The following is a 25,584-nucleotide window of genomic DNA, read 5'->3' as shown; positions in this document are numbered from 1 at the left end:
CATCCTCAAAACCGCTCGGGCCCCGTGCTCCACAGCCCTCCACTCTGAACCTGGGGCTGGTCCTGCTTCTCCCCACCCAGCTCTTGGCTCCTGGGTGACACTTCTGTTCTCTGTACTTTCTCCACAGTACACCCACTGCTGCAGCTGCCCTGTCCTAACTCCCTGGGATGCCTCTTCTCCAGGGATCACGCTCCCTCCTGCCTCTCTCCCCTCTTCCCTACTAGTCGGCTATAGGTGAGAGCTGATGCTTTTGCTTTTTGTACCTTTTATACTTATCGTATACACTCTCCAATACTGTGCTTCCTGGTGACTCATGGTAAAGAATCAGCTGCTAATGCAGGAGATACAGATTTTCTTTTTTCTTCTTTTGGGTTTTCTTTTTTTTTTTAATTAATTTATTATAATTGGAGGCTACTTTACATTATTGCGGTGGTTTTTGCCATACATTGACATGAATCAGCCATGGTTATACATGTGTCCTCTGTCCAAACCCCCTCCCACCTCCCTCCCCATCCCATCCCTCTGAGTTGTCCCAGTGCACCAGCTGTGAGTGCCCTGTTGCATGCATCGAACTTGGACTGGCGATCTATTTCACGTATGGTAATAATACACGTTTCAATGCTATTCTCTCAAATCATCCCACCCTCACCTTTTCCCATAGAGTCCAAAAGTCTGTTCTTTATATCTGTGTTTCTTTTGCTGTCTTGCATATAGGGTCATCATTACCATCTTTCTAAATTCCATATATATGCACCTGTTTTTCTTTCTGACTTACTTGACTCTTTATGATAGGCTCCAGTTTCATCTACCTCATTAGAACTGACTCAAATTCGTTCTTTTTAATAGTTGAGTAATATTCCATGGTATATATGTACCACAACTTTCTTATCCATTAGTCCGCCGATGGACATCTAGGTTGCTTCTATGTCCTGGCTATTGTAAACAGTGCTGTGATGAATGTTGGGGTACACGTGTCTCTTTCAATTCTGGTTTCCTTGGTGTGTATGCCCAGCAGTGGGATTGCTGGGTTGTATGGCAGTTCTATTTCCAGTTTTTTAAGGAATCTCCACACTGTTCTCCATAGTGGCTGTACTAGTTTGCATTCCCACCAACAGTGTAAGAGGTTTCCCTTTTAGGAGATATGGATTTTATCCCTGGGTTGGGAATATCCCCTGGAGAAGGAAATGGCAACCCACTCCAGTATTCTTACTTGAAAAATCCCATGGACAGAGGAGCCTGGTGGGCTACAGTCCATGGGATCAAAAAAGAGCTATACATGATTTAGTAACTAAGCAACAATAACCCTTGGATAAAAGGGTCAAAAATCAGAATAATTCACCGTGGAGGGAAATTTCCTTAAAATAATCCTGAAACAGAATACAATGTTAATGTTATAACAGATTAACAAGTCTTATGTGGACAATATGAAAGACTTTAAAACACACTTATTGTCCCAAGGATGACATTGCAAATGAGGCATTTTTCTTTTCTTGAAAAAAAGTGAAAAAGTGAAAGTGTTAGTGGCCCAGTCATGTCTGACTCTTTGGGACCCCATGGATTGAAGCCCGCCAGACTCCTCTGTCCATGGGATTTCCTGGGTAAGAATACTGGAGTGGATTGCCATTTCCTTCTCCAGGGAATCTCCCCAACCCAGGGACTGAACTCAGGTCTCCTACACTGCAGGTGGATTCTACACCATCTTAGCCTCTAGGGAAGCCCCCTTTCTTTTGTTGCTCTCACTTAAATAATGACCCTAGGTCAAACTAGTGTAGAAGAAAAAAAATCAGTCTCAAAGATCTTAGGCCCCCCTTTCTCCACTGTTCCTTATAGGGGCTCAGACACTTCACCCCACCCCTCCATGTCACTTGCTATGACAGGGGACTTGCCCCTGATGAGGTGACCTGTTGTTTCCTTGGACAGCTCTTCTTGTTACAAAGTTCGCAGTTCTCTACTGAAGTAAAATCTACCTCCAGAGGTGTGATTCTAATATACAATGGAATGAGCTTTAAAAAATTATCTAGGGCCAGATCCCACCCTAGACTAATTAAGTCCCTGGAAATGGGTCATTAGCATGTTTTTGCAAATGACCTTGGGAGTGTCCTGGGCAGTGAGGACTGACAACCACTTTCCTCCTGGAAGCGCATCAAATGTTTAAAGAATGCTCTCATGTTTCACCTCCATCTCTTCTTCAAAATTATCCTCCAGTCTTCATGTGAAACCGCTTGGAATGATTCTCTGTATAATGAGTATCATTTTATACCAAAATCACTATTACAGGGTTGCTCTTTTGAAGAAATTTGATGAAATACAGGTGTGGTGATAAAAAAAAATCATGCTATAAGGAATCAGACCAAAATTTTTTCCTGGGCTATTTAGTTTACACACATGGGCTTATGTTTTTGTATCCATACTTTAATGGTGTTCGCAGACTTGAAATTCAAAGTCTACTCAGTTGCAGCAGTGGGACTAAAATGCCATATAAGAATCTGAATTTGAGAGGCTCCTGAGTCAGAAATCTGTGTGCTGAGCAGTACCTTATGAGTCTACCTCTGTTTTTTCATGTCTCAATGTTCTGCTTTTTGTAATGATTTATTTTTTTAAATTTTCATTGGAGTATAGTTGATTTACACTGTTGAGTTAGTTTTTGCTGTATAGCAGAGTGAATCAGCCATACATATACATATCCCCCCTCTTTTGTACACTCTTTTTCCCATGTAGATCATTACAGAGTATTGAGTAGAGTCCCCCGTGCTGTACAGGAGGTCCTTATTAGTTATCTGTTTTATATATAGTAGTGTGTATGTGTCCGTCCCACTCTCCTGTTTATCCCGCCCTCGCCTTTCCCTTCTGGTAACATAAGTTCATTTTCTACATCTGTGACTTGATTTTGTAATGATTTAAAAACCAACCTGGGGTTGTGGCAGGAATAATCCAAAAGTGAGACACATACCTGTCTTGATGAGTGGAAAACCAGTCAATCAAATACAGCTTCTTAAAAGAGAGATATAATAGGCAGGATATAAATTGAGGGGTTTCAGGTTTGGTAGTGAGAACTAGAAATTTTGATATGTGTCATGTTAGAACCTAGGTTTCTTCTGTAAGATTATTTATCTAGGAAGTTGAAATAAACATGGCCTTGTATGCACAGTTTCTATGGAGTATGAGGCTTGTTTTTGCCTGGGGAAATTTTGTTAAAGCTGAATTTCTCATTGAAAGGAGGGTATTTCACAGATCTCTCAGAATATGATGTTCAAACACCCAGAGCATCGCATTGTGTGTGGAGTATGTGTGTGACTAAGGCATCGTGTCAACACCAAAAAAACCCAAAACAAAACAGTTCCTGGACCCCTGAGGTAGGCACTGGGATGAAGGTGGGGTGATTTGATCCTCAGGCTAGTGCCTGGAGCCTGGGATGACCTGAGAAATGTTGGAGATGAAAAGAGAATTGAAGAGTGATAGGACATGAATCTAAAAAGACTCTGCAGAGAGGCTAACAGGGGATGTCAGACAGATGGGACGTTGGGGGAGGACATGTCGAGAGGAGCCCCAGTTTTTCGTATGTCTGTAGCAGGGTGTTAGCAGAGAAGGAGCCATGAAAAGCATTTGGCTGGTTATTGATGGTAATTTACAAGTTGCTGTTATTTTTTTCTTTTTCCTGTAAGGGATAGAAAATCATTCATTCATTTCTACTGAGTAAAAAAAAAGTCAGTATTGTTTCATTTTAGCTGAAGTGGTGATAGTAGTCAGTATCTGGAAATCGTTCCTTTTGCCAGATTACTTTTCTCTTAATGCTATGGTCAGCTCTAACATTGCTCTTGAATTCCTGCATGGCATTCATTCATTCATTCTCTGATTAAAGGGGCCATGTTCCTTTGAGATTGTCCTCTGTTCCTCATCCAACTTTTTCACCTGCTCAGGTGTTTTTGTCTCATCACCAGCAGCTCCCCGGGCACACCACACCTCTCATCCCTTTTCCAACCCACAGCACTTCATTTATCTGATTTTATTTTGCTGTGTCTTACAGAGGCTGGGGGTGACAGGACTGAGAAGAGCCATGCCTGTGACAGCCACAATCCGTTAACTCAAGGAGATTGTTTCTTTCTGAATGAGGGTTGGTTCCATTCGTTTCTCTTCTAATCCCTTTCTGAGAGCACTCAGCCTTGGTGAGGAATGAAACCCTATGCTCTGTGGCCTCTTTCCAGCTGGGTGCAGTTCCAAACTGCAGTCAAAGCCAACACTAATTATCTTCAAAGTTTCTTATTAACAACAGAGTAAAGACATATGTGAGTGAATATTGAATATTAATTTTCTCTAATAAGAAGGTTTGGCTATTTTATTACGAATGTGAAGCTGTCTTGGGATCTATAGATCGAACGCTGGCATATAGCCTCCAATGTCTGGAGAGGATGATGGTGCCCTCTGGCAGGAAGCTTTGAATTTTCTAGGACAGCTTTTCTCACATTCTTGCTTAAAGGCCTGTGCCCAGCTTCATGACTTGGCAAACAGAGCAAAACCTCCTGGATTTGAACTGGTCCGATAGACAATCTGTGGTCACCCCGCGGGGCCATACCAAGTTCATTGTGACATTTTCTGTGTTTCATTTTTCCTAGATAAATCAGTATCTCAACTAGTTTGTGGATTTAATCTAGTTTTAATCCACCTCAGAGAATGTTGGGCTTTTAACAGTATCAGTTCTACATGATCTAACAACTGCCTGGAATAGTCCCTAGGAGGCAATAGGCTCTTTAAAGTTAGATTTAATTAACTATTACAGATTATTGAAGCAAGACTCAATTTCTTTGCTGGGTAGCACTTTAAAAAGGCAGATATGTGTTCTTTGTACTTGAAAAATGATAGAACCACTTCTTTAAAAATGTTCTCTTGTACTGTCATATCAATTATATCAATTCATTTTCTCATTTAGCTTTGGAATGCTTCGTTTTATGTTAATCAACGATTCTTGGCTTCATGATTCTTGGCTTCACATTAGGAGAACCTCTTCAGTTCAGTTCAATTCAGTCGCTCAGTCGTGTCCGACTCTTTGCAATCCCATGAACTGCAGCGCACCAGGCCTCCCGATCCATCACCAACTACCCGAGTCTACCCATACCCACGTCCATTGAATCGGTGATGCCATCCAGCCATCTCATCCTTTGTCGTCCCCTTCTCCTCCTGCCCTCAGTCTTTCCCAGCATCATGGTCTTCTCAAATGACTCAGCTCTTCGCATCAGGTGGCCAAAGTATTAGAGTTTCAGCTTCAACGTCAGTCCTTCCAATGAACACCCAGGACTGATCTCCTTTAGGATGGACTGGTTGGATCTCCTTGCTGTTCAAGGGACTCTCAAGAGTCTTCTCCAACACCACAGTTCAAAAGCATCAATTCTTCGGCGCTCAGCTTTCTTTATAGTCCTACTCTCACATTCGTACATGCCTATTTGAAAAACTATAGCCTTGACTAGATGGACCTTTGTTGACAAAGTAGTGTCTCTGCTTTTTAATATGCTTTTCAGGTTGGTCATAACTTTCCTTCCAAGGAGTAAGCGTCTTTTAATTTCATGGCTGCAATCACCATCTGCAGTGATTTTGGAGTGCCCAAAAATAAAGTCAGCTACTGTTTCCACTGTTTCCCCATGAAGTGATGGGACCGGATGCCATGATCTTAGTTTTCTGAATGTTGAGCTTTAAGCCAACTTTTCCACTCTCCTCTTTCACTTTCATCAAGAGGCTTTTTAGTTCCTCTTCACTCTGCCATAAAGGTGGTGTCATCTGCATATCTGCTTAAGACCAGTTAAATCAACATCTCAGGTGTGGATTTGGGGCACCTGAGGTCATAATTTTTTTAACAGCTTTATTGAAGTCCAATTCACATAACAACAACCTGCACATATTCACGATGAACAGTCTGATCAGTTTTGCCATATGTGGGCATGTGTGACACTATAGCCACAGTCACGGTGGTGAACACATCATGTATGGATTCCTCAGTGCCAGTGGAGGGGGAGGGAGTGGCAAATGAGCCTTGGAATCCTGAGCTGTTATAGCTGGTCTCATCTAATATTTAATAATAGTAACATCAATGAGAAGAGTTATTTATCATTTCACAACCCAGCCTTTTTTTTTTTTTTGAGACATAATATTTTTTTTTTTTGAGGCCTAATCTGACTGCATTAAGAAGAAACATTTTTTCTGTCAGGCTATGAGTGTGTTTCTCTTAAACTTTCTTTCTGGCCCACAAAGGACTGTTTCTACACAGTCTGGTTTGGGGACTCATGTGGTCATCTTTTCTGCTCTGATATGTTCACTAGAAAAGTCAAGATTTAACAGTAATCTGAGTCAGCCAGTGCCTCTGATTACATGGAAGTGAGCAGACCTCTCATTGCCAAACTGCAGATGTAAGAAAATCTGGCAAAGGCAGGGCCATGATGGGGATGGTGGGAGTCCGATGGGACCTGATTGGGGACCCAAGTGGAAATGTGGGCTGCCACCGCTCCAAGAGGGCACCCAGCCTGAAACCGTTTCAGTTCTGATCAAAATCCTGATGAGGGAAATGGAATTTTTAACTTAATAATGCTCCGTGTGTCAACTGTGTTAAGAATGTTGCTGATTGTTTTTCAGCCAGTACTAGTAAAATAGTATCTCTTTAGAATATGATTTTTAAAAGTCAGCCAAATAGAATAGCTTTAAGGCCAATATTTGGAAGTTGGTTAAATGAAAATGATTTCTTTACATGCTAGAATATTATGCAGACGTTAAATGACTGTAGACTATGGTCATCTTGTATTATTAGGTGAGAACAGTGAGTTACTAAATCAGTGCATCCTATATGATTCCACTCCTATTTTTAAAAATGTATATGCACACACACATTCAGGAAAAATAGAACACTTGGAAGACATACACCAAAACATTGACAGTTTTTAAATTTCTGGGGATAGAAGATAACATTTGGTTTTAATTTTTTAACCTTTACTCTCATATTTTGAAAAATGAAAATACTTTTTTTATCAGAAAAAAAGCAGTGGTATTAAAAATCACCTGCAAAAGTTCTCCCCGGTAAAATAAAACAGTCCAGTCAAAATGAGGACTGAAAATAAAAACCATTAGCATTCCAGCTTGGAAATAGTGTGAATTGCTGGTAGGCGGCCGCTCACTCCCTGTTTGTTACGCAGTTTGCATAAATGACAGGACTTCAGCAAAATAAACAAACCCCTGGTCAAGTTGGAACTAGTTCAGTTGGCTCTCAGACAACCAAGCAGATTTGTTTGATTTATTCTATTAAACTCAAGTTCAAGGTTGCAAAGCATGTGTATTCCTGTTGAAGTGTGTTGGCATTTCATTTCATTTTGACTGACTCCAACTGTTGTTTAGCAAGAAGGTAGGGCGGTATGCACATTAGCAGGTTTCTGCATATGGTTATCACATTGGTTTTGGAAAATTCGTTTCCAAGGCCCATCAATCTGAAGAGTGTTCTCTTTAACAAGGGAGGAGACATGAAATCAGTGTATGCACCTCTTGTTCTTTAATCACTGTCATGTCCAACTCTTTGTGACCCCATAGGCTGCAGCACGCCAGGCTTCCCTGTCCTTCACTATCTCCTGGAGTCTGCTCACAGTCATGTCCATTGGGTGGATAGATATCTTATCCTCTGTCGCCCCCTTCTCCTCCTGCCCTCCATCTTTCCCAGCATTAGGGTCTTTTCCAATGAATCCGCTCTTTGCATCAGGCAGCCAAAGTGTTGCAGTTTCAGCTTCAGCATCAGTTCTTCCAGTGAATATTCAGGGTCGACTTCCTTTAGGATTGACTGGTTTGATCTCCTTGCTGTCCAAGGGACTCTCAAGAGTCTTCTCCAACACCACAGTTTGAAAGCATCGATTCTTTGGAGCTCAGCCTTCTTTATGGTTCAACTCTCACATCCATGTGTGACTACTGGAAAAACCATAGCTTTGACTGTATGGGCCTTTGTCAGCAAAGTGATGCCTCTGCTTTTTAATACACTGTCTAGGTTTGTCATAGCTTTTCTTCCAAGGAGCAATTGTCCCTGACCACCAGCCCACTACTCTTGGTTGACTCTGTCCACTGTTTTTGCCACTTGCAGCTTCTTTCCCACTCTCTTTGTGTTTATTACATGTCTCCTCAGCCTATAAGTGGGCTCAAATCTCCTCTGGCTAAAATGCACTTCTTATCTCTGCTTCTCCCTAGAGGTTCCATTCTCTTTCTCTCTTCTCTTTTACTGCCAGGTCTCCATAAGATTGTCAGTATTTACTGCCTGATTCCAGCCAGAAATAACCTTCTCCCTCCTCTGGAATCCCCAGACACTTGATATGCTGTTCATGGTATTCATGTCAGCCACAAACACCCCCAGCACTGCACCAGGTATATTCCGGCCTTTGATACATTCCTCCCATTACCTCTGAATTCCTAGGGACATAGCAGGTCATGTTGAAACTGATTCTGAAACTTCTGGACACAAATTCAAGGGTATAGGAGCTCACACAACTCGATAACAGAAACATAAGCAACCCAGTCCAAAAAAATGGCCAGAAGGCCTCAATAGACATTTCTCCAAGTAGAAGATATACAGATGGCCAATAGACATGTGACAAGATGCTCAAGATCGTTAATTATTAGAGAAATGCAAATCAGAACTGCAGTGGAGTTCCATCTCACACTGGTCAGAATGGTCATCATTTAAAAGTCCACAGTTTGCCCATGTAGACAGCTGCTCTGCCAACGGCTGTCATACAGAATTACTTATAGGGTTAAGAGAAGTATTGTCAGGGAGGCCCTTAGCCTACATCTGGCTCGTGACAATCACTCATTGAAGGCTGAAGCACTTCTTTTCTGATTGGCTCCTTCCTTTCCTACCTGAACACAGGTTCAGAATAAAGAAACCATGCTGAGGTGTGAGTGTGGAGCTGCCAGCAAATTTGTGTGATGTAAACTGGTATCCCAGCAAACTGCCAGCACATAAGCCTCCCAGGCAGTCACTGTAAGATCACCAGGCACAAACAGAAGGCCACAAATGCCAAGGGTCTCTTCTCTCTGCTTTGCTCAAGCAGTGTGACCTATCCAAAGCATCTGAAATCACAGAAAATATCCATAGCAAGTATTCAAACAGCAGATGGCATTCCTATGCCAGAAGCTCTCCATGCCAGCAGCTCCCCCACACATCCACAGCCACGGCGGGGGAGGGGGAGCATCACACTTTCTTCTTTCCTGGGATTTGCCATCTTTTTCTCGTCTCCAATGCCAGTGTCTTCTCACAGGATTTACAAGAGAAGAAAAGTCTCACTGTTCTGGAAATGCTAGAAAACGTTCCAAAACTTTCTTAGCATTCTTCCTAGCAACAGATCCAGTGACTTCTCTCCGCATTTCTCCTGGGTGGCACCATTCTCATTGTGTTTATCTCTTTGTGCCACCAACTGGCCATACAGCCTTGAGCCATTAGACCGCTTTCTGTGTCTCAGTTTTGTCCTCTGGGGAGAATAAGACCTCCCTCCTCGTAAACTTCCCATGAAGATCAAATATCTGCCAGCGACAGATAGTACCCAGTGACAGAAGTACCCAGTATGGAGTAAGCACACAATATGTTTTGCTAGGTAGTCATGTTATCCACATGAACCATGATCGCTTCCATGTTGGTGGAACTAACATGACTAAGAATCACATGATTTGCTTTTGGTGTCCTGGCTTTGCCACTTACTGACTGGGATGAATTATTGAGAAGTAACCTGCTCTTAGTTTATTTTTATCTGTAAAATATCAAGTAGAATACTTATTTTCTAAATTAAGTGAGATTACTTCTATGAGAAATATCATAAAAATGCCATACAGCCCAAGATGGTGTTATGATCTCTCATCTCTGTTTTGGAGCAGAAGCTTCCATGTCTTTGTCGCCTTTGTGTTTCTTGTGGCTCCCAGGGCTAGGACCTGGCCACTGGTGGACCTGAACAATGATTGTTGAATGAACAGTTTAACAGTTCAACACAACTGAGAAAAAAAAACACGCCAAGAGGACCTCTGTGTAGCGAAGAGACACAGCATGAGATCTATACATGCATTTCAGTTCAGTTCAGTTGCTCAGTCGTGTCCAACTCTTTGCAACCCCATGGACTGCAGCACACCAGGCTTTCCTGTCCATCACCAGCTCCTGGAGCTTGCTCAAACTCATGTCCATCGAGTTTGTGATGCCATCCAACCATCTCATCCTCTGTCGTTCCCTTCTCCTCCTGCCTTCAATCTTTCCCAGCATCAGGGTGTTTTCCAATGAGTCAGTTCTTCGCATCAGGTAGCCAAAGTACTGGAGTTTCAGCTTCAGCATCAGTCCTTCCAATGAATATACAAGGTTGATTTCCTTTAGGATTGACTGTTTTGATCTCCTTACAGTCCAAGGGACTCTCAAGAATCTTCTCCAACACCACAGTTCAAAAGCATCAATTCTTTGGTGCTCAGCTTTCTTTATGGTCCAACTCTCACATCCATACATGACTACTGGAAAAACCATAGCCTTGACTAGATGGACCTTTGTTGGCAAAGTGATGTCTCTGCTTTTTAATACACTGTCTAGGTTTGTCATAGCTTTTCTTCCAAGGAGCAAGTGTCTTTTAGTTTCATGGCTGCAATCACCATCTGCAGTGATTTTGGAGCCCAAGAAAATAAAATCTGTCACTGTTTGCATTGTTTCCCCATCTATTTGCCATGAAATGATGGGACCAGATGCCATGATCTTCGTTTTCTGAATGTTGACCTTTAAGCCAGCTTTTTCACTCTCCTCTTTCACTTTCATCAAGAGGGTCTTTAGTTCTTCCCTTTCTGCCATAAGGGTGGTATCATCTGCATAACTGAGGTTATTGATATTTCCCCTGGCAATCTTCATTCCAGCTTGTGCTTCATCTAACCCAGCATTTCACATGATGTACTCTGCATATAAGTTAGATAAGCAGGGTGACAATATACAGCCTCTACATTCTTCTGTCTCAATTTGGAACCAGTCCATTGTTCCATGTCCACTTCTAACTGTGGCTTCTTGACCTGCATACAGATTTCTCAGGAGGCAGGTAACATGGTCTGGTATTCCCATTTCTTGAAGAGATATACTTACATATGTTCTTTAAGACCGATCTATCAGCCCCTCTCCCTAGTCTTCTTTTATATGAATTCAACCCTAGGAAGACTGGAAGTATCCAGTTAGAGCCCAGAGGATGGGCTTAGTTGCTCTGGGCAGGCACATCCACCACGATAAGGAATTACAGCTCGACAGCCTGACAGCCAAGGTGGAGACAGAAAAACTAAGGAAAGCAGACACTGGAACTGGAACTTAAAAAGCCCTTTTATGTGGTTTTTTTTTTTTTTTTTTTTTTACTGTAAGGAGAAATCTCATGTGACTTACTGAAAGCAAAGTTAGACAAAGTAGCTGAGCTCTTTGGAGAACAATTTCACTGTCAGGGGTATACCAGATGACCTACAATGACAGCTTCTACTAATTTTCATGATTGCTTCAGGGAAGGATGAGGCGAGCTTGACTGTTTTTGCAATATGTTTCTCAAATATAACTTCTTGGTCTGCTGCACAGGTAATTACTCTAACCATAAAGTTCATGTTGCCAATTATCTCAACTATGGCCTAATTTTCCCTAATGATGCTGAAGCCTAATTCTTCTGGGTTTTGCAGTCTCTACCAAGTAAATGTTAAAACCTTTACTAGCAAAATCAACTGCTTGGCCATGTCAGTTTATGTAGCTATTTATATCTTTTGGATGATTTGCAGTCAATTTGGAGAACTGCTAATGATTAAAATTAAAGAATGACCTAGAGGCTAAAATTAATTCATTTTAATTTATTGGCAGTTTGGTTTTCACTATATTTTATACCACTATTGGCTCTGTGAAATAGTGTCCCATTCTGTGTTGTATCGTCGCATGAACAGCATTCTACGTGGCATGCTTGTCTAATCTGGAGATGACATGGAGGTGAAAGGCATAACACATATTTTGAAAGGGCAGAATTGAGATGTCAAATGTTTTTGGCAAGTTGTAATGATAAACTCCATTCTCAAAAGGTGAAATATTAAAGGGGTGAAAATAAAACCTCCTCTTGGTTCTAGCAAAAATACCTACAAAAAATAATGGAGCTGCCGTCAACCTGATTTGTAGCTATAAGAACAGCTGGTAATTGAGGTGGCATAACTTAGTTGATATGCATTGGGCATCTGGAGCTGTAGAGAACAGAGACTCATTCAGGACACCCATAGGAGGATGGACTGATGCCCATCTGGATCTGAAAAGTGGGAGGTTTATTAGGCTTGGATGCTCCTTCAGGGAATGAGTCTTCTCTCTCGTCATCTCTGCTCTTGCTGCTTACCTCTGCATATTCAGTAGGTTCTCATCTGACTTCTAGTGTTTCATCCAGGTCCCAGAGAGAGCTGATTTGGTTGACTTGGCTGATTATCATTTTTTTCTCCCAGGTGGCGCTAGTGATAAAGAACCCGCCTGCCAATGCAGGAAACCTAAGAGATGCAGGTTCAATCCCTGGGTGGGGAAGATCCCCTAGAGGAGGTCTTGGCAACCCACCCCAGTATTCTTGTCTGAAGAATTCCATAGACAGAGGAGCCTGGTGGGCTACAGTCCATTGGGCTGCAAAGAGTTGGACACGACTGCAGTGACTTAGCACACACTAGGGCAGAGGCTTTGGCACAAAGCAACCTCATGGGTCATCTTCCAGCCTCTGAGAATGCCCTGGAGTCCGGTGCTTCCCCCCAGTCCTATCAGTGGCCACCTCTACTAAAACAGCAATTGATCTCTGCTTTTCTGAACAGAGGGCTGTGGTTGGGGAGGTTTACACTAGGATCTGAATCTATATCCAAGAGCCAGATCTGGGATCAAGGAGTGAAAGCTACAAGAAGAGAGATTCAACTCTGTACAGAGTACCCTGAAAATGGAATAGGTTGTAGGCAGATGGACGGTTGGATACACCTTCCAGGCCCCTTCCAATTCTCAAAATTATGTTTTCATTTGTACTGTCACTCTTTTATTTCTTCCCAGAAGTGTCTTAATGAAAACCATCTTTTCATATTATTTTTAAAATGAGCTGTGAAGATTATTTCTGCCACAGTATAATTATGAGCTGCCTAAGGTGTCAGAAGCAGTAATGTTTTGCATTAGCCTCTTAAATAAAATATATTTCATATGTGGAATATTTATAACTTAGATTTTATTATAGTCAGTAACTATTTAAAGAAAGGAAATCATTTACATAACGTAAATGTACCGGACCAACAAACTGCAACAAAGATACTTCTCTAAGATTTTGAAGATGAGTGTAAGAGTGTTTCAGACATTTTTTCCTAAGTAATTGTAAATGGCCGTCCAGAGATTTCAGTTAGGCTTTAAAATTCACATGTCATGATGGACTGAATCATTTAGGACAGATTTCAGTGGTGACTCTTCTGACACTTGTCTGAGCTAAAGTCTCCAAAGTAGTGGCTTTAAATCTCACTATTCAAATTCTGCTAATTTGGAAGTGTGTGTGTATGTGTTATGAAGTGAGAAGAAAAAGTATTCCATACAATGTTCATCTTTTCTCAAACAACAAAAGTTAGTTATTTAATTGGAGAAAATCTGAAAGCACTGAGAAGACTCCCGGGTGCTTCTGTTTCCTTTTTCCAACGTGAGAGTGCTTTGTGCCAAAAGGAAAAAAAAAAAGGGCTGGGCAGATACAGGGCAGAGTAGCCTTGCCTCCAGCTGCCTGTTTATTGCATTCCCTCCAGGCAATACATGGTTGGGGAAAAAAACAGCTTTGTTAAAATTCCACTTCCACCATTTTGGAGGCAAGACAAAGCACTCTCAACTTCAGTTTCCTCATTTATAAATCAGGGATAATAATAGTCCTTAGGACAGAGTGTTCTTGTGAGGATTAAAGCACTTAGCACAATGTCGGGCTCTTATAGAGTACTCAGAAATTTAGCTCTTAGGATTATTTTTATCTTCATTACTCTCTAAGGGGTGGGAATTCTGTGGTTATGCTTGCCTCTGCCCAGAAAGTCAGTAGCATCAGACCCTGTTAATGGTGTGAATCCATGTGGTCCTGTCCCACCCAGCCCAGCCTGAAATAGGGTTATGTCCGGCCCCAGCTCATGATCTGCTTTTATCCTACTTGGAAGACTTGAGTCCATCCTGATCTCACTCCTTTGCTTGGACCTCATATAAGTCTGTGTCCCTCTCAGAGCCCTAGTTTCCTCCTCTTGAAAATTAGGGAACTATTTATTTATTTTTAATCGACATAAAGTCTATTCTTTTTCAGATTCTTTTTCCTTATAGATTATTACAAAATATTGAGTACTGTTCCCTGTGCTACACAGTGGGTCTTTGTTGGTTATCTATTTTATATAGAGTAGCGTGTATATATTCTTGCCTGGAGAATCCCAGGGATGGGGGAGTCTGGTGAGCTGCTGTCTATGGGGTCACACAGAGTCGGACATGACTGAGCGACTTAGCAGCAGCAGCATGTATATATTAGTCTCAACCTCCTAATTTATCCCCCTACTTTTCCGTTTGGTAACCGTAAGTTTGTTTTCTATATCTGTGAATCAGTTTCTGTTTTGTGACTAAGTTCATTGGTATCATTTTTTAGACTCCACATGTAAGCAATATCATATGTTTGTCTTTGGTGTTCTTCACTTAGTATGATCTCTAGGTCCATCCATGTTGCTGCAGACGACGTTATTTCATTCTTTTTTATGGCTGAGTCTATTCCATAATATGAAGATACCACATCTTCTTTATCTATTAATATGTTGATGGACTTTTAGGTTGTTTGTTTTGGTTATTAATAGGCACATGAAAAAATTCTCGACATCACTAATTATTAGAGAAATGTGAATCAAAACTACAGTGAGGTATCCCCTCAACTGGTTAGAATGGCCACCATTTAAATGTCTACAAATAATAAATGCTGGAGAGGGTCTGAAGCAAAGGGAACCTTCCTACACTGTTGGTGGGAGTGCAGATTGGTGCAGCCTCTGTAGAGAACAGTATGGAGGTTCCTCAAAAAATGAAAACTCCTGCAATCCCACTCCTGGCCATATATACAGAGAAAACTATGATTCGAAAAGGAGAACTGTTTAATTTTATAGAGTTCGGAAGTTTTGGATATTATTAAACTGTATTTATTTTAGAGATCAGATGCAAATTGTGTAGAGAAGATGGGACTCAGCACTGGACTCTTAGCACTGGAGACATTGAATAATGTCTCCTCTGACTTTCTCTCCATCAAAAAAATGCCTGTGCTTGGGTTCTGTCCCACTTGATCTGATATATTGGTAATTGGTCAGGCATTTATTTGGCCACATGGGGCCTAGCCACTGATATTTTCTAAAACCTCTCCCACTGGTGCAAATGTGCCTGCAAGGTATAGACACTTAGCAAGCCCAAGGTCAGACTATTAATGGCAAAGGCAGGTCTAGACTCCTGGCTTCTCTTTTCTCCCTGTACATTGTCCACAAGTTCTGGTTTAAAAGAGGTTTTCTAAACATTTTTGCAGTGTTTTTTTTTTTTCACACTTTCTCATAAGAATGAGTAATTAAATAAACACATTATTCAAACACTTCTGTTAGTTGGCTTCCTTTTAATTAAGGTTTCATTCTATGGTGTTCTACCTTAACCTTGTGCTTGTTTTCTTACAATGGTGTGTTCTGAAACCTTCATTCCCAGATACCTCCTTTTCTCACCGCCTTCAAAGCCACCTCCAAAATGTAATTGCGTGTCTGGGTTCCTCACGGAGATCATCAACCTTGATCAAATACTCAGTTCATTGTTTGTTCTTTGCAGTTTGTATTAGATTTTCCCAGGTTCTACCTGTGTGCTGATGTGATTGTACAGCACTCTGTATTCCCATGAAGTATTAGAGTAAAATTAGATAAAGTGCCTTTTTTCTCTCTTTGATTTGTGTGAGCAGTTGTTTCCTGCTATTGAGGGCTCATTCAGATTTCTATCATATACCAAAATGTAATTGGAATTGTGTTACCTTTTTTCATTACCTGTTGCCATTAAATTGCTTAAAGTTTCTTAGACATTGATGTCCTTAACTACTGTAATGCTTGGTTAAAATTCATCATGGGATTTAATACGTATTAAGTTCCTCTTGTCAATTTTAGTAGGATAGTTGAATGAAAGCTTAATAGAATTAGCTAACCCAAAACAGTTTACACTGCTCTGTGTTTGTTTTGTTTTCAGGAATCTTTGTGATACTCCACGCTTGTGTGCCGAAGACTTTAACCAAATCTGCTCTCAGGGGTTGGCATCCTGGGAAAAGAACAGCTTCCGGAATCAAAGAAATTTTCAGGAGGTTCCTGGCCTGGTGGATCTTTGAAGGTGAGAATGAAACCATTTTCTCTTTGTCTTTAGAAATCTAATTGAGCTGTTCTGTCTTCAAGATCTGCTTTTTGGGATAGTGAATAGGAGTCTACATTATGGAAAATTCTCTGTAAAGAACTGAGAGTATTTTTTTTTTTCAGGAGATTTTATAATAGTCATGAAGGATATCAGTTGGCTATTTTGACCAAATAGGAATTTATCTGAAGTGTAGATCTGTGAAATGACAATCTATGAAGACTTATTTAAACACACACACACACACACACACACCTCTTTAAAAAGTCAGTAACATTTCTCTTCTCAGAAATTTATTATGCATTTAAGGTCTCTCTCAGCCTTCATTTCTGCTTTACCCTGCCTTCTAGGATTATTTTAAGAATCAAACAATATAACTTATGTGAAAGCACTTTGTAAACCATGAAGTATTATTTGCATAAGTGAGAAAAGCAGTCACTATTTCCAAACACTTATAATCCTCCAGATTACTCTCATACCCTCCAATCTGTTTTTTTCCATAGTGTGATTCATTTTTATTTCAATTCAGTGTACTTTGCTAGGATCTTAAGAAGTCAAGTCCTTCCCTTCAAGGAATATCTGTCAAATGCAGGGCAGTCACATAAATAAATATGACCCACTCCAATATGATGTTAAGTATATTGAGAATGCACTAAGGAGTAAAAAAGGCATCAGATGCAGCCTAGAGCCAGAAGGCTGTGTGTGTGAAAGCAGGCTTCCTGGAGGAGGTTACCCCTGAAATGGCCCTTAAAAGATGAATAGGAGTTAGACTGGTAAAGAGCAGGGTGGGGTGGAGGAGGCCATTGCAGGCAATGGTGGTGAGATAGTTGTGTAAAACTCACATATGGAAGTAATAAGTCATTCAGGATTATTGACCCATAGGTATAGGGTGTATGTGTGTGTGTGTGTGTTTGTAAGCACTGAAGGTTTGTTTTTTTTTTTTTAATTGAAGTATGGTTGATTTACAGTGTTGTCTTAGTTTCTGGTGTATAGAAAAGTGATATATTCTTTTTCAGATTCTTTTCCATTATAGTTTATTATAAGATATTAAATATAGTTCCCTGTGCTATACAGTAGGACTTTATTATCCCAAACTCCTTATTCATCATTCCTCTAGGCCCGTTCTCCTTTGATAACCATTAGATTGTTTTCTACATGTGTGATTCTATTTCAGTTTTGTAAATAAATTCATTTGTATCATTTTCTTCAGATTCCATAAATAAGTGATATCGTATAATATGTGTCTTCTGTCTGACTTAACTTCATTTAGTATGATAACTTCTATGTTGCGCAAATGGCATTATTTCATTCTTTTTATGGCTGAGTAATATTCCACTGTGTGTGTGTACACACACCACATCTTTATCCATTCTGTTAATATACATTTAAGTTGTTTCCATGTCTTGGCTGTTGTAAATAGTGCTGCTATGAATGCTGCCGTTCATGTATCATGTATCTTTTTGAACTACAGTTTTCTCAGGATATATGCCAGGAGTGGAATTGTAAGATCGTATGGTAATTGTATTTTAGTTTTTTAAGGAATCTCCGTACTGTTCTCCATTGTGGCTGCACCAGTTTAAATTCCAACCAAAAGTGTAAGAGGGTTTCCTTTTCTGCTGAGGGATTTTAAGGTGGCAGTCATTGGCTTTTTAGATGTGTTAACCTGAAGAAAGTTAGAGGAAGAGTTACAGTGAGCAAGGTTGAAGGAGGAAGATTTGTAATGATCTGGGGAAGAGATGGGAGGACTATAATTGAGGTAGAAGCAGAGAGTGCCAGAGAATTGATGCTTTTGAACTGTGGTGTTGGAGAAGACTCTTGAGAGTCCCTTGGACTGCAAGGAGATCAAACCAGTCAGTCCTAAAGGAAATCAACCTTGAATATTCAGGAAGGACTGATGCCGAAACTGAAGCTCCAATACTTTTGCCATCTGATTATCAGAACTGACTCATTAGAAAAGACCATGAAGTCTGAAAAGATTGAAGGCAAGAGGAGAAGGGGATGACAGAGGATGAGATGGTTGGATGGCATCACCGACTCGATGGACATGAGTTTGAGCAAGCTCCAGGAGTTGGTGATGGACAGGGAAGACTGGTGTGCTGCAGTCCATGGGGTCACATAGAGTCGAACAGGACTGAGGGACTGAACTGAACTGAGTGAGGAATAGAGAAAGAAATTTTGAACAACTAGAATTTTATGATAGTTTGAACCTTGGAAGTGAGAAAACATTAGGACTTGGGATTGTCAGGTTTCTGACTTGAGTGATGGAAAGCATGATGATGTCATCAAGAGAATTAGAAGGGAAGTGGACTTGGTGGTGGGGAGGAGAGGACTTTGAGGTATATTTGGGACATGTAGGTCAAAATGTCTGCCAGCTAGTTGGACCTGTAAGTGTGGTGGTTAGGGGAGGGCTGAGGACTAGCAACATTGATTTGGGAGTTACAGGCAATAGTTAAAAATCTTTTTAAAATATAAATTTGATATTGTACTTAAGCCTCCACTATCATTTATTTGTACACTTAAGGCACAATTCACCCCATTCTCAATTTCCATTTTATTTTTCCATTACCTGTCATTTCATTTGTATTTATTCTTGTTGGTCCTGTTTTCTTGGGATAATAAATTGGACTTTACCTCATGACCATTGTTGTGACCTTTTGAGTTTGATGAAAGAAAATTCCACCTAGTATTTTAAAATTCCATGAAACCCTAAAATATTGTAGAATTGTAAGTGCCAGTCTCCATTTTAATTCACAGTGGCTATAGAAGTTATTTTTAAAAAGTACTTTGCTTTCCAAAGTATAGTATTTTTTTTTTCCTGTATAAATCGAGTTTTCTTGTCAATTCCTCCCTTTCATTGCTCTGTCCAGGATCTGAGCCTCGCATATGGGAGACCAAGCGGCATTTTTTTTGCATTCTTCTGTGGGGTGGTGCCAGGGTCCCTCCCTTGGGTCTTCCCAGAATCAACCCAGAATGTCATTAAGGAAGACTGTTCCAACAGAGGCTGCACTGTTTGAGGTCAAGCCTACCCAAGTCAGACTTCTGAAAATCATTACGCAGAGCCTTCTTTGAGGGAATGTCATGGGTAAAAATTTTAAATTCAAATAATACTTACAATAGTACTATTTTGAGTGAATTTTATTTGATTACCATGGTCGTAATGAACTTACTGATTTTTTTTTTCTTAAGATCTGTTGGAAAATTGCAAAACGCTCCTTTTTTACTCTTTCTAGTTCACTTCTCTAGCATCCTTCCAGAAACTTTCAAGATCAGTTAATCTGTCACTTGCAGTTTTATACAAAAGAGAATTAATTTGAAGCAGAATTAAGTACATAATGCTAACAGCTGGAGCCAGAGCCCTGGCCAGTTGAAACGCATTCTGTCCTTTCCACTTGAGCTTTTTCCTTCTTATTCCAAATCTTTATTGAACCGTGATGTTATCTATGTGTCTTAAAATAGGAAATTGAATTAAGTAAATCAGTTCACACTGATGGCATATGCTTTGGTTAATCATTCTCTGCTCAGCAAACAGATTTTGCCTCACTGCTTTGGGCTCTGATTAAGGTTTTATTTTTTTTTTATCTTTGCACCTAAAAATTTTTTTAGCATGGAATTTGTTTTTAGCATTCTCTATTGTGGTTCCTGGAGAAGGAAATGGCAGCCCACTCCAGTGTTCTTGCCTGGAGAATCCCAGGGACAGGGGAGCCTGGTGGGCTGCCGTCTATGGGGTCACACAGAGTCGGACATGACTGAAGCGACTTAGCAGCAGCAGCAGCAGCAGCAGCATTGTGGTTCCACTGCTAAAAGGAAGGACTGGAAGAGAATCGAAACCACCTGTGTTTAAATTCCAGTTTAAAAAGACCTGTCATTTCAATCCATTATCAAGCCAGTTTTTTCCAACGGGTGCTTTCAATACCAACATACTAGGCACATTCACTAATAAGGCAAGCACCGGCCATACAACCCAGTTTCCTGAAACATTTGACTTTTTTCCAGCTTTATTTCCCTTTTTAAAATAAAAGGCAACTTCCATACATTAAAAAAAAAAAAAAAGACACTCTTCATTTATTTTAAAATCAACACTTTTAAGCAGAAGCTATTTCTGATTGGGTCAAAAACATTGTAAGACTTGGTGAATTTCATGTATAGAAAATGAATTCATGGAAATGCTGAGTTGGTGTAACTTAAAATGACATCACATGCATGCAAGTTGTAGGTGGTCTCAAGGACAATGAATTGTTCTCTGAAATTCACAGAATGGGCAGTCATTTCTGTGAAACCAGTGGGTTGTTTCAGGGTCTGGATACACAACATGATTCAATCATCCCGAGAGTTGCTAGTCGCGAAAGGAGTTTCCACTTGCTTGTGTGCAGGACACAGGAAATATGTCTCCCCGTTTTGGTCTCTTTCTGCCTTCTGTCTCACTCATAGTCTTTGTGATATAGACAAATATGGTATCTCCAAAACAGGAGACCCTTGACAGTTTGCGTTTATGGATCTAGAAGTGGAGACAATTGGTTGTATATTGAAAAGCAGGCAAATCATCCTTCACTGGGCTTCCCCTATAGCTCAGATGGTAAAGAATCAGCCTGCAGTGCAGGAGACCTGGGTTCAGTCTCTGGGTCACAAAGATCCCCTGGAGGAGGACATGGCTACTCACTCCAGTACTCTTGCCTGGAGAATCCCACAGATGAGGAGTCTGGAGGGCTACAGTCCATAGGGTTGCAAAGAGTTGGACGTGACTGAAGCAACTTAGCACGCACACACGCATGTGCACACACACCTTTCATTTGGTAACAAGTGAGGGCCCTGGGAAGACAGTGTCTTGGCATGTTGCTCTCTGCATAGCGTGGCCACATTGGACCAAATGATGATGTGAACAGAGATGGAGAGATGGAGAGACTTCTGCAGACAGTAAACACAGGGCTGTGTGATGTCTGGGAAGGGACAGGCCGGCTTTCACTGCTGTTTGGCTTGGTGGTAGGGTCTTCTGAACAGTCTGACTGTGGACAGTAGTATTGGGTGGGTCTTCCTGCTCCAATTCCAGAATGAGTGTTCCAAGTACCATTATGCCAACAAAGCACAATGGATAGCACTGGTAATTAGCTTTGGAGGTGCCACTTTAAAGTATTTCGAGTTTAAAATAATATTCAAGACTTCCCTTCTTCTGCCCTGTGGGTAGAGCACAGAATTTTGTTGGAGGAAGGTTGTTTAGAGAAAACTCTTAGACAGTGAAAGAATCAGTGAGTTGCCAGGGTGACACTTCTGAATGGGCAGTCTTCCAAAAGGCTCAAATCATATTTAGCAGTAAAGTGTGTTACCCTATGCCCTTTTGTAGTGTGGGATTTTGAAAGGAGAGGGGACAGGAAATGCTGAGCCATCAGCTTTTGGATCCAAATTCAGTCCCACTGTAGAGGTCACAGACATCAGCAGTTTGTGGGCCATTTTGGTGGAGGACAATAACAGTGGATTTCTAACCAGATAATGTCCTGCTACATTTGAATTTTCACTCTCCACTGCCTTTTGTCATCTGAATCCTTTCAGAATCATTCTTGACTCAGATTTATTATTAACTTTTTGAACTCTGACTTCTGTACTAATATCTTGCTGCTCATGTTAAAATGAGAACGTTGCCGCGAGAATTTCTTTTTGCATTTATTAATAGAATAGCAAAGCAGCATAATATGAATTAATACTCTTCACATTTCCCCACAATATAAGCTGGATTCGTTATCCCCTGGGGATCTATTTCAAATTCATGCCCTAGTAAGCCATTCCAGCTAGTTATTGGCTTTCTAGCTTTTTAAAAGCTTCTCCATAATGGGCAAATAGAGAACAATACATAATACATAATTTTGATTTTAAACTTTAAAAACATGTTTGATTGTTCTCATTATAAAGTGAGAAATGAGACAGAACTTCCTCTTCAATCCCCGGTAGTATACATATTTGTAGTTTTCTTTTGGCAAGAACCATCCTGAGGCAATTATGTCTTTTTAATATAGTTTAGACAATAAATTCTATGAGGAAAGATTAAGGATAGAAACATTATTGAGGATGCAGAATCACTAATAGAGTTTATTCATCCTTTTAACATCTTTCCTTCAGAGGACACATGTATTATCATTGATCCAACTGTTTAAAATGGCAGTATCTGCTTGGGTAATAATTATCTGTTACCAATATTTCAGATTATTCTCTCTCCTCTTCTGTTTCACTTCTTTGCTCTCAAAATTTCCAATTTTGTTTCCAGTCATCATATTAGTGTATGTGTGTCACACAGAGAATGTGACACAGCAAAGGGACAGAGGCAGAAAAAGAGAGAAAGAGCTGAAGAAAGTGACAGAAAAACAAGGGATATTTTGTATTTCCTACACAGAAACCAAAGCAGTATTTGGAGTTCCTTTCCTGCCTCCATCTTATTTATTTTTTTAATTTCTTTGACATGAACGCTACGTGATTTTTTATAACTGAACAATCAATAAGCAATTACGCAGAACCATATTCTGAGTTAGAGATCTGAAAATAGTCACTCTAGTAGAGCCGTGCTGTCACCCAGACGCCTTTCCCCTTTCAGGCTTAAGATCCTCTTTCCCCAGCGTCTGGGAGTCTTAACAGCTGGAAGCTGACAGCTGGGGTCCCTCCTTGGTGATTGCCCTTAGCTGTCAGCTAAGGAGAGCTGCCTCGCTCAGGATCCTGCCCTTTGCCCCTGGCGCAGCAGCATACATTCAGTGGCTGGTCAACTTGGGGGCACAGAGGCCCTTGCCCCACTTCAGGACAACTCTGTAGGGCCTGCAGGGTCAGATGGGGCTTCTGTTGTGACTGCACTGCAGTCCAGCTTCTCCCCCTGCCTCACCTGCTTTGTTCATGCTCCCGTTTGTGCTGAGTCCAGCAGCACTCACCAGTGAAATTTGCACGTGTAAATTCTCATCTCAGAGTCTGGTTTGAGGACGGGCAGCCTGCAGCCGCCGCCATACCTGGACCGTGCCTTGCGTCCATGTGTGAGTGCACTGAGGAAAGGCACTGACTTGAGGACCATCATCAAGACCTCTGACAGTCTAGTCCCTGCCGTTCCTGTGAAAAGTGGGGATAATTATACCAGCCTCTTAGAGTTGTCGCCAGGATTCAGTAGCAAAGCATTCAGTGCCTGACACACAAGAAGCACTCCTTAAATTACAGCTTTTGTTGAAATTATCTACAAATGACCCATAAATAGTGTACCTCTGCTGCTGCTGCTGCTGCTGCTGCTGCTAAGTCACCTCAGTCGTGTCCAACCCTGTGCGACCCCATAGACAGCAGCCCACCAGGCTCCTCCGTCCCTGGGATTCTCCAGGCAAGAACACTGAAGTGGGGTGCCATCGCCTTCTCCGAAATGATGTACTAGTTCCGACCAATTGATTACAATACAGAATGTATTGTAATGTCATTTTATGACATTTATTTCAGTACAGGGTCAGGTTAATGAAAGAGGCATCATCTGCTTATTTAAATAGTTCTTCCTCATTGTCAGTTTCCATTTATTTAGTGTGTAGAGAAATTGGAAAGGTCTCTAAAGGGAACCGTAAGTCATTAAAGAGGGAGAAGGAAAATGTGATGGGAAAGAATGAAAGGATCTGGAAATAAGATTGGAAGATTGAGGAGTAACTTGCTTTCTATCTTTAAGTAAGTGGAAACGTTTTATGAGGGGAATAGTGGACTTGGTTTTCCCATGTTCACAGAAGACAGATCAAGAGAAAATGGACATAAATTGAAGGAGGAATCTAGGTGGCTTTGTATTAAGGGAATTCTTCTGTTCTTGGTAAACATGGGAAGGAGCTTGTAATATATATAAATATATATATATATGTATTTAAAATCTTCAAAAAAAATAAAATAAAAGACAACATTCAGTCGATCACTGAGATGCTTCCTAGGGAATTTATGGAGGACTCTGAACTCTATGATTCTGAGATTTCAGAAATGATGTTTCCTAGAAACTCAGACACATATGTTCTGTCTTATAAATGGAAACTAACTACTATTTGACCACTTTCATTTTCTTTTTAACTAAATTTCTTATGATTTCTTTGAAAATGTCTATATGCACCTTGTATGTGGTTTTATGATAATGTTAATTTTTTCACTGAATAGGTATCTATTAAAAATCCCTGTGTACGAGACAGCAAAAGAGACACTGATGTATGGAACAGTCTTATGGACTCTGTGGGAGAGGGAGAGGGTGGAAAGATCTGGGAGAATGGCATTGAAACATGTAAAATATCATGTATGAAACGAGATGCCAGTCCAGGTTTGATACACGATACTTGATGCATGGGGCTAGTGCACTGGGACGACCCAGAGGAATGGTATGGGGAGGGAGGAGGGAGGAGGGTACAGGATGGGGAGCGCATGTATACCTGTGATGGATTCATTTTGATATTTGGCAAAACTAATACAATTATGTAAAGTTTAAAAATAAAATTAAAAAAAAATAAAAATAAAAATATGACAAGTATCATTATCATAATTTCCAATATGTCATCTCTTTATATTATGTATAAAAATAAATTAAAACCTAGCATCCTATGCCATTTATCTATATGTGCTGTAAGTTATTTGGGGACTCAGATCTTGGGATGACGATGTTTAAATGAGCGCTTGTGAGTAATAAATCACTCCGAAGGGCTTTAGAACACCAGCAAGAGGTCTGGAACTTTGGAGAACACTTTTTCAATCAATTAATGGCTTAGAGATAAGATTAAAGAGTGGATATGGGACTAGGTTTTTAATGTTCTTTAAGACCTCAGTGTCAAAAGATAAGAGGAAGCCACTAAGATGTTTCTCAATTACTGGTAAATGTATTGGATTCTGTATTTTCTCCTTGGCATGGCTTATCAAATGAGTCATAGACAAGAAGCAGAATGAAGTGGGTGAAGGAGCCCTGGACCACAAGCCAAAATGCCTGGCTCTGCTTCCATCACAGCTAAAAATGGTCTGTGCTTCTCTTATAGAACTATGCATGGATTTTCTTTGAATCTCTTAAGTTCAGAACCCTGTATTAGATGCTCATCACAGCACAGTACCTTATTTGAGAAGACACCCAGCAGACCTAACCTGAGGGCCCCATCACCCCTTGACCTAAAGCAAGCAGCTCTGCTTCTGCTAATTATTTTTCTTTTTTTTTTTTTTTTTTTAGCAAGCACAGGTAGATAGAGGTTCCATTT

The 25,584-nt window shown here is 40.6% G+C and overlaps 1 protein-coding gene across 19 annotated transcripts in view; it reads left to right on the top strand.

The window, feature by feature from the left end:
* The window catches only part of NRCAM (neuronal cell adhesion molecule), a 320,549-nt gene that overhangs the window by 51,630 nt on the left and 243,335 nt on the right, over positions 1-25,584 (top strand). For all 19 annotated transcript variants that reach the window (XM_024990762.2, XM_059885646.1, XM_010804207.4 and 16 more), the window contains exon 2: positions 16,229-16,366. The gene's annotated coding sequence lies outside the window, so the exon portion shown is untranslated. The remainder of the gene's footprint in view (positions 1-16,228; positions 16,367-25,584) is intronic.

Source organism: Bos taurus, chromosome 4 (genome assembly GCF_002263795.3).
Source record: "Bos taurus isolate L1 Dominette 01449 registration number 42190680 breed Hereford chromosome 4, ARS-UCD2.0, whole genome shotgun sequence".
Taxonomy (NCBI): Eukaryota; Metazoa; Chordata; class Mammalia; order Artiodactyla; family Bovidae; genus Bos; species Bos taurus.
This window is presented reverse-complemented; position numbering and strand designations above follow the sequence as displayed.